The following is a 15,768-nucleotide window of genomic DNA, read 5'->3' as shown; positions in this document are numbered from 1 at the left end:
GTGGGAGCCGCCACTCTATGGGGTCCTTTCTTGCACAGGTGTGACAGAACGGGTGAAGCAACCCGGGTCCATGTCCTCTGCTTATTGTTATTTGCCGTGCTCACAATCAGTGGGAGGGACAAGAGGTATGTGATGTGCCTGAGGTCCCCCTTCTGACCAGCTCTGCCACAGACCATCCTGCTGTGCTCACCAGTGCCATTAGTCTCTGAGACGTCCCTTTCCTCTTGTGCTTTCTGTTTGTGCCTCTGTTTGAAGTTTAACGTGGCCAGGTATGGATTTGATTTAATTTGCACCAGGTCAGTTTGCCTATGCTAAAGTCAGAAGTCCTGGGAACAACAGCAGGTTTCAGCAGCACCGGAGGGAGATGGACATAAACCAGTTCAGATCTTCAACCTCTAGGAACAAGGAGGAGAGATGGGGACGGCACGTGCTGCTATCTCCACAGTGTGGGTATTTACACCAGCTAAATGGAGGCACCTTAGTAGCTCAAAAAAGGGTGTTTCATAAAACATCTAGATGCTGGCAGGTTTTGAAAAGCTGTGATGTTTTCCTGAGCGGAGGGATGGGCACTGAGGATGTTGCTGCAGGCCCCCCCAGAATACAGAAAGATGGACATTTGGAAGGATGAACACAAATAGTGTTATCTAGTGGGAAATGTCACAGCTGGAGTCACGGGCCATCTCCCAAATGGACGAGCTGCTGGCACTGACCGCATAAGCCGCACAGGACTTCAGGACTGAGATGCTAAGGACACCCAAGGAGAGGACCGAATCACTTACAAAACCCGGGTGGTTTGTTCTGAGAGAGAGGGCGGCGGAGGGAGGGCCTTTACTGCTCAAAGGAGACCTTGATTAATTATAATAGTCCAACAACAATAATAATCTACCAATAATAGCAGTGTAACCTGATATATGTCAATATGTATCAATTAATCAATAACCTGATGTAAGGCCCTCTGGATATCAGCCGAGGCCTCTCCCTCTGGGCTGTCTCTGTCTTCCCCAGATCGTTCCAGTTGCAGAGGCCCACCCTCCCAGACTCCACAGGAAGTCGACTCATACCGGAGAAGTATTCAAGATTTGGGTAACTGAGTTTTATTGAATGGTGCACACCTCCCCTGATTTCCATACTTGTCAGGTCTCTTTGGACCCCTCTTCACTTTCTTCCCCTCCCTCATCTCTGCCTCTCAGCCCCTGTCCTTCCCTCCCCCACCTCAGGTGCTCCAAAGTCCCTGGTTATGTGAAGAATATCCTCACCTCCAGGAAGAAACATTGGCCTTAGATGCTGGTCCTACACAAAGACGGTTTATTAATGTAATCCCTTCACATAAAAACAGGGTGCCCTTTAAAAGAAAAATGTTTGCACAGAATGTCTTCCATCTCATTACAATAATGAGAAAAATGGTAGTAATAGTGGCAGCTAATGTTTATTGAGTGCTTTCCATGTGCCAGGCATTGTTCTAAGAATTTGGGATTAATAATTCCTATAATCGTCACCACACCCCTCGGAGGGAGGTGCTATTTTTAATAGACTTTATTTTTTATAGCAGTTTTAGATTTACAGAAGAATTATAAAGATAGCCCAGAGAGTTCCCATAACCCCCACACCCAGTGTCCCGTGTTATTAACATCTTGCATGGTATGGTATATTTGTTATGAATAATTAACCAATGTTGATACATTATTATTAGCCACAGTCTAGAGTTTATTTAGATTTTTCTAAGTTTTTACCTAATGTCCTTTTCTGTTCCATGACTCCATCCAGGGTATCACATTACACACACTTGTCAGGTCTCCTTGGACCCTTCTTGGCTCTGGCAGTTTCTCAGATTTTCCTATTTTTGATGACTTTGATGGTTTTGATGGGTACTGGTCCGTATTTTGTAGGCTGCTCTGCTACTGGAATTTGTCTGATGTTTTTCTCATGATTACGTGGGGGTGACAGGTTTTAGGAGGCAGACCGCAGAGGTAAGGTGCCATCTGCATCCCATCGCATCAAGGTACATGCTGCCAACATGGCGCATTGTGGGCGGATACTGACCTCGACCACCCGGCTGCCGTACTTCTTGTTGGGTGTCTCCACTGCAAATGTCCTCTTCTTCCTCCTTTTCCATTCTGTCCTCTTTGGAAGGAAGTCTCTATGCACAGCCTGCACCTAAAGAGTGGGGAGTATGTTCACCCTCCTTGAGGGTAGAGTATCTACGTAAATTATTTGGAAATCTTGTTGCATGAAAAATTTCTCTTCTCCCCCATTTATTACTTTACTTATATCATTTATTTATTTATATTAGGATGGACTCATGGACAGTTATTTTATACTTATATAATTTAATTACTACCTTATTTATTTATTTATTCGCTTGAATTGTTCTAACTTTGGCCATTGGGAGCTCTTTCATTTGGCTCCTGTGTTCCTTTGACATACCAGCATCAGCATGGGGTGTTTTCCTTTGTTGAGCACTTCCTTACTTCCTCGCACTATACGAGGCTCCAGACTTACCTTGTATACTTCATGCCTCAGTCCTAGAATCAGCCTTTCCCCAAAACACACTGATCCTTTTATTGGAGAATGATATTAGAAGCCAAGATCTCAATGCTGGGTGTGCTCATTGCTACTGGGTGTCATTTTTTTTAAGCCCTTTCAGCTGATGGAGCCAGAAAATAGATGTGGGTATACTAACCCATATATATACAACACATATCTATAAATATTTCTATCTGTAGCCATCTGTATCTATATTAAGGTAAACATGAATTCATACTGATGTCTCCAATTCTAATTCATTACCACATGGATTATTCTAGCATCCTCCTCTTGCTTATCCATAAATTCCCACTCCAACAGTCAGAAGTCTGGTTTCTACCATCTGCCATCTGTTTACTGAATTGTTCAATTCTTCATGGGTGCTATTTTAAAAACTTTTGAAATAATTTTACTCTCATATAAAAATTGCAGAAATAGTGCTAAGAGTTCCTGTGTACCCTCCACCCGGTTTCCTCCAATGATAACATCTTCCATAACCATACCGCAATTATTAAAACCAAGGAATTAACATTGGTACAATGCTATTGACGGACCTGCAGTCCTTAGTTGGGTCTCCCCGGTTTTCACATGCACTTTTTTTGGCAAATAGTTCTACGAAATTTTATCACATGTACAGATTCACATGACCACCACCACAATCAAGAAACAGAAATATTCCATCACCCAAGGAAAGTCCCCGGTGTTTCCCCTCATAGTCTCATCTTCTCCCCAACTCTGACTCCTGTTCTCCATCACCATAATTCGGGTTTTTGAATTAGACAGTATGTAACCTTTTCAGATTAGCTTTTTAAAACCTCAGCATAATGCTCCTACGGCCCACCCAAGTTGTTTTGTATATGGCGAGGTCGTTCCTTGACATGGCTACTCCACCCCAAAGAGGGACCTCAGTGGACCCCTTCACCCTGTGAAGGACGTTTGCATTGTTTCTGGTTTGTGGCTGTTACAATGGAAACTGCTGTGAACATTCCTGCACGGGTTTCTGTGTCAACACAAGTTCTCTTTTCTCTGGGATGATTACCCAGGAGTGGGCTTGTTGGGTTACAGCTGTGGTAACTGAGACACACAGTAGTTAAGAAATATGTCTGAGCTCACTGTTTGTAAGAGGAAGACGCAAGATTTGGGCATGAGAAGTTTAACTCCAGATCATGTGTTTCTAACCATTACACTATGCTGCTCTTTAATAACCATAACCGTAATAAGATGAATACCTATGTGAACTGAGCATCTATCACATATGGGCCCCATGTAAGGCTCTGCACTTTAACCATCTCTAGTACTCACAGCATCCCTGTGTGAGGGAGGTCCTGCCGTGACCCTTCACTCAAAGACAAGTACTTGAGGCTTCAGGAGGTTCAAGAGTTTGCCCCGGATCAGACTGATGTGGTGAGAGACCAGACCCAGACCGAGAGCCAAGGCAACTGCCTCTCTCCAGAGGGATGGGGATCTGGCTTTGTCCTCGGTCATGCAGTGTTTATCACACATGTAGAGGCAGCTAATCTTGGCCCCATTATGAGACTAGGGGCCACAAAGCTTCTAGAACAGCACATCCTGCTGGAAGGAGACAAAGCCAACTAATTCTCCTTGGTGGCATATGGCAGCACAATGGCTCTGTGCCAGTTTTGGTTTTGCTTTTCAGGGTTTTAGGGGCACTTTGTTAGTATGCCAGAAGTTCTACTCTATATAATTCCATGAGAACTTGAAATGTCTAACGAACATATAGGACTGGGGAGCTACTTATATTGACCAGATGATGGACGTATCTGCTCTAAGCATCACGCTTCTCTGGTCCAGACAACAGAAATCATCTCTGGCTCTCTGAAGTAACAAGAAAAGTAATTGGAAGAACATCACTTGGCTGCAAGGATCTATAAGAGGACTGGAGAACGGGACTCAGACGAAGAAGTTCTAGGCACCCAAGTACAAGAAAATACCCTAGACTTTCTTGAGACAGTTTTTGCCGAAGGAAGTTCCAGTCCTTTCCAACACCCTGCCCTTGTCAGACCTGCTGTGACATTCTGCTCCCTGTTACTTATAAGTGGAAGTGGTTTCAAATTCTCTAGGGGCTATTTACAGTTTCACCCTAGTTTCCTTTTATAGTTCAAAAGCACCTGGTTTTCCCCGACTGAAGACTTCTTTGTTTTATTCGGAGTTGTGAGCAGGTGGGGATTGGTTTTCTAGACAGGAGGCCCTCCTTCCGTATTTAAAATCTTGCTACTGAGGCCCCTCCCCAGGTGTTGGTATTTAATTACAATATTGGCTTCCCACAGAGAGAATGTCATTCCCCAGGAGGAGGAAGGGAAAGGCACTGGCAATGCAGAGCCCACAGCGACACAGGCTCTTTGCTCTCATGCCCATCTTGGCTAAGGCCCTGCTCAGCACCTCAGGAGGATGCGCATTCTGCTGTGTTTCACAGGCTCCAATCCATTTTCCTCCTCAAAGGAAGCAGTGTGGATGCATCCGTCATTCATGCAGAGAACAAGGTGAGCCGCTGTCCTGGATTCTGATCCAAGACCTCAGGTGATGCATGTCATTGCATGAGAGGTGGAGGAATATCCCGTCTCAGGCCACGTCAAAAGGGAAATGTTTAGCTACTGTGTACAATGCTGTGATGAACATAGGGGTGCAGGTATCTTTCTTGAATTAGTGTCGTCATGTTCTTTGGGAAAATACCCAGAAATGGAATAGCTGGATCATATGGTATTTCTATTTTTAATTTTTTGAGAAATCTCTGCACTGTTTTCCATAGTGGCTACACCTGTTTGCATTCCCACCAGCAGTGTATGAGGGTTCGCTTTTCTCCACAACCTCTCCAACACTTATTATTTCTCATCTTTTTAAGAAGCAACCCAAGTGCCCATGAATGGATGAATGGATAAAGAAGATGTGGTATATATACACAATGGAATACTACTCAGCCATGAAAAAGGACAAAATCATGCCATTTGTGACAACATGGATGGACTTTGAGAGTATTAAGCTAAGTGAAATAAGTCAGATGGAGAAAGTCAGACACCGTGTGATTTCACTCATTCGTGGAAGATAAACACACAAACAAACACATGGATAAGGAGAATAGATTGGTCAGTACCAAAGGGTAAGAGGATGGGGAGAGGATGAAAGGGATAAAGCGGCACATATGTTGGTGAGGGATAAAAACTGGACTGTTGGTGGTGAATGTGACGCAGTCTGTACAGAAGCTGAAATGTAACACGGTACACCTGAAATTTATACAAGGTTATAAACCAGTGTGACCTCCATAAAATAATGTTTAAAAGAAGTTTTTCCTAGGAAACAGAAGGGAAATATTTATGGTAAAAGCCCAAGCCCCACTCACTGGATTTTTCAGCCCATTCCTCCCCCCGCGCAGTGAGAGCCCCTCGCCGCCTCAAAAGCCTCAAGGCCCCCTCCCCGCAGAAAGCCTGCCCCACGACCCTCTGCCCACTGCCTTTCTCTGCATTCAAGTCACAGATCTGATCTTTCACCAAGAAACAAGCTGATTTTTCCACCAGACATGCGTTTCCGGCCTCTCAGCCGCAGGCATTCGGCTCCGAGGCACTCGGCCCCGGGCGCTGCACACGGAGTGCCTTTTCTCCACCAACAGCTCCCCTTTTCCTGAAGAATGCTGCTGTGCTCTTCCTAAAAGGGGAGGAGAAAGTTCTACTGTGGGAGATCTTCTCTCTGCTTATTGAAGTGTTATGTGCTGAAGTGACCTGTAGTGGGGAAAAATAGTTGTTTTTCCACCATTTGGGCCAAGGTTGGATTCTCAGAGCATCAGTCCAGTGCTTTACTTAAGACTGTGTTTTATAGAAAACCCTACATGGCACCCAGTGAGTATTGGACACCTGTTGAGATTAGCGGAGGTGGGCGGTCCACCTTCCGTGGGAGCCCTGCTTAGTTCTCTGGACTGGGTGCTCTGGGCTCTAGTCTCTCTGAACATAAACCTCCTGGGCCCCCTCCCCATCTATCAGGGAGGCAGTGAGGAAGAAGTGAAAATATCTGGGTCAGAATCATAGCTGACATTAGTTATGCACTTAATGTGTTCCAAGAAACCTTCTAAGTCCCCGGATGCATGGTTTTTACAAAATCATCACAGGACCCCTTCAAATGGCATCAGTGGAGAAATCCTTGTTTGTGTATGGATTCTGGACCCCACCGGTCATTGCTGAGTTGTTACCACAAGCTACTTCTGGGTCTGATTTTCCCCCTGGTAACGTCCAGGTCTTTGTGCCATAGCAGGGGTTTCTGCTGCTCTTCTGCCATGCAGGCCACAGGGATCCTGGTGGCACTATTTACAAGCGACACTATTTCTCTGCGGCTGCACTCAGTCGTAGAAGAATTGATCCACTGGCCCTCTGACTCTCTGGGCCATGGCGAGCCCTTTGATGTTTCCTCTGGTCCATCTTCCTTGATACACCAAGCTGCCATTCCACTCTGGATCCGGCCGCTACCCTGGAGTGTGGGATTGAGGCAGATCCCCAAACCTGTTTGGGGTTTTGTGATTCTCTCTCTGGGGACCCATAACGTCCCATTCTCCTCAGAGGTCAATAATGTCTGGTTCCACTTCCCCGAGTCCCAGAATCCCTAATCAGATTCTTTTCCTAGAGGGGTAGGAGAGAGGTAAAAGTGTTACTTTGACCCAATATGCACTTTTCCAAATTTCGGTCATTATCTTGTTTACATCTCCCATGGAGAGTTTATATTTTCGAACCCAAAGGTCAGGTGAATACTCTTACTTTTCTCTTTCCATCACGTCCTACCTTCCCCAAGGCAATACACACTGAATGCACTAGTGACTTCCTAAATGTGGAGAGTCACAAGACAAAGTGCAATACATGGGTTCACACATCAAAAATATTATTCCACCACTTGGGCCATATTTTTAAAGATATATTATGTTCACCAGTGGAACAGAGGTCCATGCAGGGAAGCTGGTATGTCAGTCTGAGATCTTATTGCTTGTTTGTTCCTTTTGTGTTCTGTTTATTTTGCCATGTTTCAGTGACTTGGCAGTTCACAGAAAGTATGACTTTTTGCCTAAATGAGGCACCATTTCCAAGTCTGTTGCTAGTTCCCTGTGCTGTCACCTGCACGCACTCATCCATGTCATGACTCTGAGAATGCATCGTCCTCATCTGCCATCAGCCACAACTGATCAATCCCACTTCTGGGAACACCTTTTGTTCTTGGATCCATCCTCATTTCTCTTCAGTAGTTTCTCTTCATTCTCCTCCTTCTAATGCTAGAGAGTCTCAAGGCTCAGTCTTGGACCTCTTCTCCTCCTACACTCCTTCCGGAGGTAATTCCATTGAGTCTTGTGGCTTTAAATTCCATCTATACACCAACGCCCCTCAAATGTCAATCTCCAGCTTGAGTCTTCCTCTCATTCTAGAGCCATATATCCAAGTTTGTGCTTAACATCTCCTACTAAATGTATAAAATATTTCTCACGTTGAGCATATCCAAAATTAATCCTCATCCTCCCAGCGCATCTCCTACAGTTTTCAGACTCTCATTAAGTGGCGCCATCATTCATGCAGTTGCTCAGGCCAAAATCCTTGGAACTGTCCTCAATGCCTCTCTTTTTCTTATAACCCAGAATATTCCCCCGCTTCTGCCATTACTTTCTCACCAAGGACGTAGGCACCATGCAGGCAGAAACTTCGATTGGTTCACTTCTGAACCCCCGGCGTCTAGGAGAGTGCCACCATGTATCCAGAGGCCAAAACATGCTTGATGAATGAATGAATCCTTTACACAGCCCATTGCTTTAAAGGTTTTTCTTCTAAAAATTGAAAGGAAAAGGATCACATTTTTTGTTAATCCCTGCCTAAAGGATTGAAGAGTTCATGTGTTTTAGGATCAACAGCATCTGACATTTTGAGCTTCCATTTTCCTCGTTCTCAGGAACCAGAAGATTTGGAGGGCTGATGCAGATAAATTCTGGGGAATGGGGCATTTGAGTGAATAATTTAAGCCATAACCGAGTCTATAATCACATACAGAGAAGACTAAACTCAGGATGTGCTCTAGAAAAAGCTTCCCAGTTGGCACCAAACCAAGATCCTCTCAAGTTTTCTGTTGTCTCAACGGACAGCACAGTATGCTCGAGCAAAAATACACTGTTCCCGTAAGCCACTGACATCATAAAACACCGCTTAAGAACACAGGTGCCACATCATATTTTTAGCTCTTGGTTTTCAATGGGGGAAGCAACAAGAGATTTATGTGCCTGTCAAATAAGGACAAGATAAAGTATATTCTCCCGGTGCCTCATATATTTTTAGTTATCTATTTTGCTCATGGTGCTGGTGATATTCCCCTCTTTTGGGATCTGTCTTCTCACTCTGCTTTAATTCATATTAATTACCAGGAGACAAAGATGTCATCGCTACGGGTGAGACTTGAAGAAATTTACAAGTGAAGAAGATCATCATTTTCTATGGTGAGGACTTGTCTTTCTCATACAATCAGTTCTCAGAAGGCAGTCTACTTACGACAGGCATAGAGGTATGCCATGCAGGTAAAGTTACTGCGCACACACTCAAGTCTTTCAACTCCTGCACACTTAAAAAAAGTGGCCTGTGCTATTCATTATTGACCACTCCCAATGATTCAATGCCAGTCAGAGTTGATGGATAGCTAGCCTCCAAGCCTCTCAGCACAGCTCCATGTTTGATTTGCATTGTGTCTGAGCTTTCAAGCGCTGTAAAAGATTTCAGCACCCATAGGATAAATCAGACTGTAGATTGATGTCTTTGTTGCCATGGCAATTGATATTGCTACCATTTTAATAACCTCATCAAACTGGAGCATTCGAGAACAATGCAGCACCACATGATTTAACAACAAATCATAACAACTTGGAGCTTCATTTGAACAGTCCAGGAACAAAATGAAAAGCCAATAGAAATCAATCATCTCAAGGCTGAGATACGTAAATATTTGAGCTGTGCAAGTGGACATTCCCTGAAAATGATTTTACGATTGGAAGCACTATTTCTGATAGTGCAAAACTATGATTAATTGTAAAAAACACTTTACACCTCTGTGTCCAGACCGCTATTCCTCCCTCACTTTCGAGTAGGCAAAGGGAAATCCATGCTAATTATTAGGACACCTGGTAGGAAGACCTTTTTCACAGGCTTCTGTGAGGTGTCGTAAATCACCGACCACCGGACAATGGAACGTTAGTTTTTGGCATGGATACTGCTATTTAAAGACTTGATTGCTACACACTGAATCTGTGTCCAAATACTGCCAGTGGGTTAAAATTGTCAATGGCGTTAACAATTTTCTGATCATATGATTAAATTATTTTTATTCTTATATATTCCTTTTTTTAACTCAAATGTATTTTGTGAAGAAAACTACATCAGTCTTCTGTCTAGTGTATCATTTGTCACTGGAACGAATGACATAATTTATCATTATTCCAACGATACCCTAATCTTGTTGGCGTTTCCCTGGGTCAAAGGGAGGTATGTTTACATAACAGGGAAAGCCTTGGTCAACACGGGGTTGAAATGCATTTCAGAGTTCGGAGAGATGTCAGCCCTGCACCATTCCTTGAACACGAGCTTCCCCATGTTGCACGTGACTGTCCAGGAGCACATAACAGGCTATTGTTGAGGTCCTACATACAAGTATCCTATTTTGTTTTCAGAGTCAAGTCAGAAGATGCTGTTGAAATGAGTGAATAGGTAAAGCCTTTACAGATACAAGCCAGAATTGTTTTCTCTCTGGAGTTTTGCCACACTAATCTTTCAGCTCGACCATGCGCTAAGCTCTGCCCGTATTAGTCACCTGAGTACTTTGCTGCTTCTAGATCCTGAGCTCTCGGAAGAACAGATTATTTTTCAACTCCTGTTTCCTCAGTAACTTAGCCCAAGTCTTCGTTGTATTTGGTAAGTTCTCAGTCAACATTTTTGAAATAACTTATTGGGATTTTAAGCCTTTGGGGGTTTCAAGGGGGTGATTAAGCGGGGCATGGTTTCCTTGTAAATTTTACCTTATTTTGTTCTTAGATGTGAATCGAACGTCTTTGCTTCAAGAGGTACTGTGAATAGGTATGACAGGAGAATAAAAAATGCCTGTCATCTTATCTTAACATTTTGAACAAGTGGGTACTTCCATACTCAGCTTATCTAAATTTCTGGGGGCAAGAAAAGCATATTAAGTATCAGCCCAATAAATGTTTTGTCATCTCCTCTTCATCAAGAATAAACAAAATAAGCAGGTGTTTCTAGAAGTCACTGACCAGACTGTCCCCTCGTGTACATGATGGCACTTGCAGACAACCAGCTGGCAGCCATCCTGGAGTTAAATATTGTTATGAGAATTTCTGGTTGGGCCTCCGAGCAACTGAAACCCTGTGGATTGGTTTTAGCTTAACTGATGCTGAATAACAGTTTGTGCTAATCGAGGGTCTCGTAACAGCCCTGACATGCTGGGGGCGTGGCGGTATTTGTATTACACTATGTTTAATGCGGTCCATGTGCCTCTCTTGCCTGGCTGCTTTCACAGTCTGCGGCCTCATGCCTTGCTAAGTGGGCCGTGGGTCTGGCGATGCCGGCCCTGAATCAAGATGATTAGATCAAAGCGAGCACTGAGGCTAGAGCTGGCCCAGTCTGAACCTCTTTCCTGGGAATTGGGATTTGGGACAGACTTCCTATTTAGTCTCCGCTGGACAGTTGCAAGGAAAAGAGTGGCAAAGTCAGGGTTGAGGTGGCCACATCTGAGTCATACGTGCAGTGTTCTGAGAATGGACACCTGCACACAGGGAAAAGAAAGGGGCAGAGAGTCAGAGAACAAGGGAAAAAAGATGAGGAGCCCCCAAAAGCAAGGATGGAGAGACGAGCTGTCTGGTTTATTGGGAGTTATCACTTTTTGAATGCTTGTCTTTCTAACAAACGCCCTCTTTGCCTCAGCCACCCAAAGCAAACAAAACCATGCTGGTTAAATCAGATTAATTTCTAAGATAAACCTGAGACACTCTTCTCTTTTTACAGGGCCTGAAATGAACTCTGATACCCTCCCATAGATTCTCTCTGCATGTTCTGGTTACTCTTTCTTCTCAAAATCCTGCCAATGGGTAATATGTAAAGGAAGGCATACATATTTAAGGAAGTGATTTGGTACTCAGACCAGTGTTTATTTTTTATTTTTTTCTCTTCATTGTCTTGGCTAAAATGCAACATACTATTAAAACAAAATGGTTGACATTATGATTTGAGTAAGGAAAAAACATACAAAATATTTGGGTTTGGCAGTCACACTTGGCATTATCCAATGATATTATGAGACTCTTGATGACAAAATTTTTGGAAACCACTTTGAAATTGCCTGAGGGATTCCATCAATTTGCTGAGAAAACACCACGATCGGTATTTCTAGCATATTTTGCTAACTAATGGCTACATTTGTAACGTGGATATATATCACATACACATGTGCTTGTGTATATATGTGGATTGTGTGTACACAATTAGTAAGTTTCTTTTCGCTTGGCAGTGTTTAACATAGCAAATACGTTTAATATAGCAAAATTTTGACAATATCTAAGTACGAGAGAATTCATTTTTACTAAGAAGTTATGGTAGGAGAAATGAGAAAGTTCACATTTCAGACATCTTCTAGGAGAACCACATGCTTAGTTACTTTATAAATCATCCTCCTAAGGGAGCTTCAGCTCAAATTGGCAACCAGGTCCTCTTCCGTAAGGGTCCCTGAGTGCTGACAACTGTCAAATATTGGGGTGAGAAGCATCAGGAATAAGTACGATACTAAAAAGCGGCAGAAGCAGTTTTCTATCATTAGACCACAGGAGTGTCTTCAGATCAGACTCGTTTGGGGCTGTGTCACTGTGCTAGATGAGCCTTCACACCCAATACGTTCACATACAAGGGATCGGATCCAAGCAGTGCTGGGAACACTCCTGCCCAGAAAGCTCCTTTCTTGACCTGAGGTTCCGCGAGTTCCCCACGACGCCTCGGAGGGGAGTGGCTCCTGCGCTGTTAGGACCCTCGTCCTGGAGCCTGTTCTGCTCAGTCACGGACGCTGTGAGGGGCTTGCTCCTCAGCAGGAAAGGGGAGGCCCGATGGTCCCCAGGCCGATTCCTCCGGACGACACCTGGAGGTTGGTCACGTGGTGTCTGAAGTCTCCTGCGCGCGGCCTCGTTCCTCAACAGTGGGGAGACCGTGCCCCTCCTTCCCGGAGAGTCGGGTCCCCGCTCAGGACGGAGCAGTCTGATCCCGGGCAACGATCTCCAGAAGTCACGCCGCGAGGTTTCCTCCTCCACGTCCGAGCCCCTTCCCCGCGGCCCGGGTGGCGGCGCCCCCGCAGCGGCCGCCCCTTCTCCGGCGCGGGTCTACACCGCCAGCACAGCGAGGGCGCACAGCGCCGCACCGGCGGGCCGCCCGCCGCTCATTCCTCCGCGCGGCCGCAGGGTGGCCCCCGCGCTGTCCGCGTCATCTCCAGATCCATCCCCACCCACTCCCGCCGTTGCTGAGTGCCGCAGGGCGCCAACACGGTCCGCACGTATCCGTGAGGAACTGGGCCGTGTCCCCCGCTGTCCTGTGCCAGGTGGATGCCGGGGGCCGCGACCGACGGTCCCATCTCTGTCACCTCCCTCGCCCGCAGTGGGGTCAGGCGGCCCCCGCGCGCAGGCGCAGAGCGGAGGCCGAGGGAATGGCGCGGTGGGCCCCCGCCGGCCGGTGGAGGGTTGGAGGGGGAGATGGGGCGGGGCAGGGCCGGGCGGATCCAGTGCGCAGGCGCAGAAGCGGCGGTCGCGGTTGGAGAGTGGCGGAGGGGCATGTCACCGGCGTTTAGGCAGAGAGTGGGCCGGATCATGACAGTTTTTTTCAAGTTTCTTTGAACGTTTTGCTTACAGATGTTAGCTTTCAAAAATATCGCATATCTTGGAAGAAAGAATTCGTTTTCAAAGTGAAATACCACTGTTTTCTCTAGCGAGGGCGCTGGGGCCCAGCCAGTTTATTAACTGGGCTGGAAAGGCTGCAGAGAGAATTGCAGATAAAGGGGCAAATTGGGTCTTTTCATCCTTCTTTCCGTTGTTTTCAAGTAATTATTCCCTGGACATTGGGGTGGCCATCTGTGTCAGTTAACTGGCTTTATCCAGAGGAAGAACAAACTGACTGTGTTTATGGCAAGAGGTGGTGTTGCAATTTGGAGTCAGACGCCTGCCAAGGTTCCACTCCCACCCTCCTACCGAGGCTGGGAGAACCGGGTGCTAGCTTCCTTGGTGCTTCCATTCCAAGGAGGTGGTTCCCGCTCTAAAGAAGCATTTGAAGGAAGTCCCATTTGTACCCATTCTACAGAGGAAGACACAGACGCTGAGTTACTTGCCTGAGTTTCACACGTGGTGAATGAGAGATCCAGGGCTTCTCTCAGACTCTCTATTTTATCTTTTCTGCTACACTTCCCCATGAGCCCAGGAAAGATTGACACGAAACTTCCTGGCTCAGGGGCCAGGGGGAAGGGGGAAGGCTGGGGAGCCCTATTCCGTGAGCCTCACTCAGCCAAGAACAGAATGAGCCGTGCTGTGGTCAGCCTCCCCCGGTGAGGTCTCTCAGTCCCTCTGTCTCTGGCAGCAATTCTACTAACAATGGTTCCAGGAATTCCTGTGGCTGGATCCTGTGGTGGAGAACAGGAGAGTTCAGCATCGTTACCAGGTTGCTCTCAACCACCCTGGTGAATCAGGTCTTCGTAATATTGTGGTCCTTATTCCATAGGATAAAACTGAGGCCCAGGGTGGCCACTGGCTTAAATGTCCAGAGGAGGCCTCGAGTGACTTCAGCTCCCTGATGGCAGGGAGAAGAGGGTAACTAGAGCGCTTTTTCAACAGCAGGATTGGGTGAGATTCCAAGCTCTGCCATCTGTAAGCTTGTGACCTTGGGCAATGGCTTTATTTCTTGAAGTTTTCCTTGTCTGGTCTTCAAAAAGAGGATACTAACAATCCCTGCCACAGCGGGCAGTCATAGAAATGACATGAGATAAATGGGACCGTTAGCCAGAGGGACTCCAGAGCCCATGAGTCAGTCACTGTGCCACATCCATCCTTGTTCTTAACGAGGGGAAGAGATGCGGGCTCAGTTTCTGAAATCATTGCACGTATGCTATTGCATCTGTCTCAGTGCATCCAAGTGATTTATTTAAGGTTTCCATGCTCATTCTGTAATATTTGATATATGCAAAGGAATATATCTAAAATATTTTTAGTTGTGAAATATAGGAAAATATGCTTGGGGATCCTCAGTCTTTTTGGGTTGCTGTAACAAAAATACTATAGTTGGAGTGGCTTAAACAGCAGACATTTATTTCCCACATTTCTGGAGGCTGGGAAGTCTCAGATCAAGGTGTCAGCAGATTTGGTGTCTGCTGAGGACTCTCTTCCTGGCTTGCAGACTGATGCCTTCTTGCTGTGTCCAAACATGACTGGGAGAGAGTGAGAGGGAGCAAGCTGTCTGATGTCTCTTTTTCTAAGGGCACTAATCCCGTTCTGAGGTTCCCACCCTCATGACTCCATCTAAACCTAATTCCCTTCCGAAGGCACCATCTTCAAATACCATCATCTTAGGGGGCTTCAACCTGTGAACTGGTGGGAAGGAGGCGCAAGCATTCACTTGTTAACAGTGAGCTTATGCCTGGAAGGAAAGACAAAACATGTGTGAAAAGTCCCGAGGACCATCACATTTGTACAAAACTCCACGAAGGCTGGTGCTATTGCTCCCCGGAGAAGGCCCTCGATATCCCACTCTTCCTCTGGCTTGGAAGGTGAGCTTGTTATCAGTGTTGATGGAGGAGCTGCAATGGCAAGCTGGAACCAGGGGGCCACTGCCGGGGTCTCTGGATCTGCCACCCACGTAGCTGCGGTTTGCCCGTATGATCACACCAACCCTAGATTCAACAGAAGATACTGAAAATAATGGGGAGCCACAGAATCACCAGCTGGGAAGGTCAGAGGAAAAGGCCTGCGTGGAGAAAGGGGTCAAGGCTCTCGCACTGGAGAATGATGTTCATGGCTTGGGGACTGTCACTGTAGAGCTTGAAATACTAATTAGGGAGAGCATCTGGCATCTGTGCGTTACCGAGACAAACCTTTAAGCTGCATTTGATGAGAAAAAAAGGAAATGCAGTATCAGCTAAACAGAGCTGTTGCTCGTGAAGGGAATGCAAATATAATATTACCCTTTTTCATCATCATCTGAT

Source organism: Equus asinus, chromosome 8 (assembly GCF_041296235.1).
Source record: "Equus asinus isolate D_3611 breed Donkey chromosome 8, EquAss-T2T_v2, whole genome shotgun sequence".
Classification (NCBI taxonomy): Eukaryota; Metazoa; Chordata; class Mammalia; order Perissodactyla; family Equidae; genus Equus; species Equus asinus.
This window is presented reverse-complemented; position numbering follows the sequence as displayed.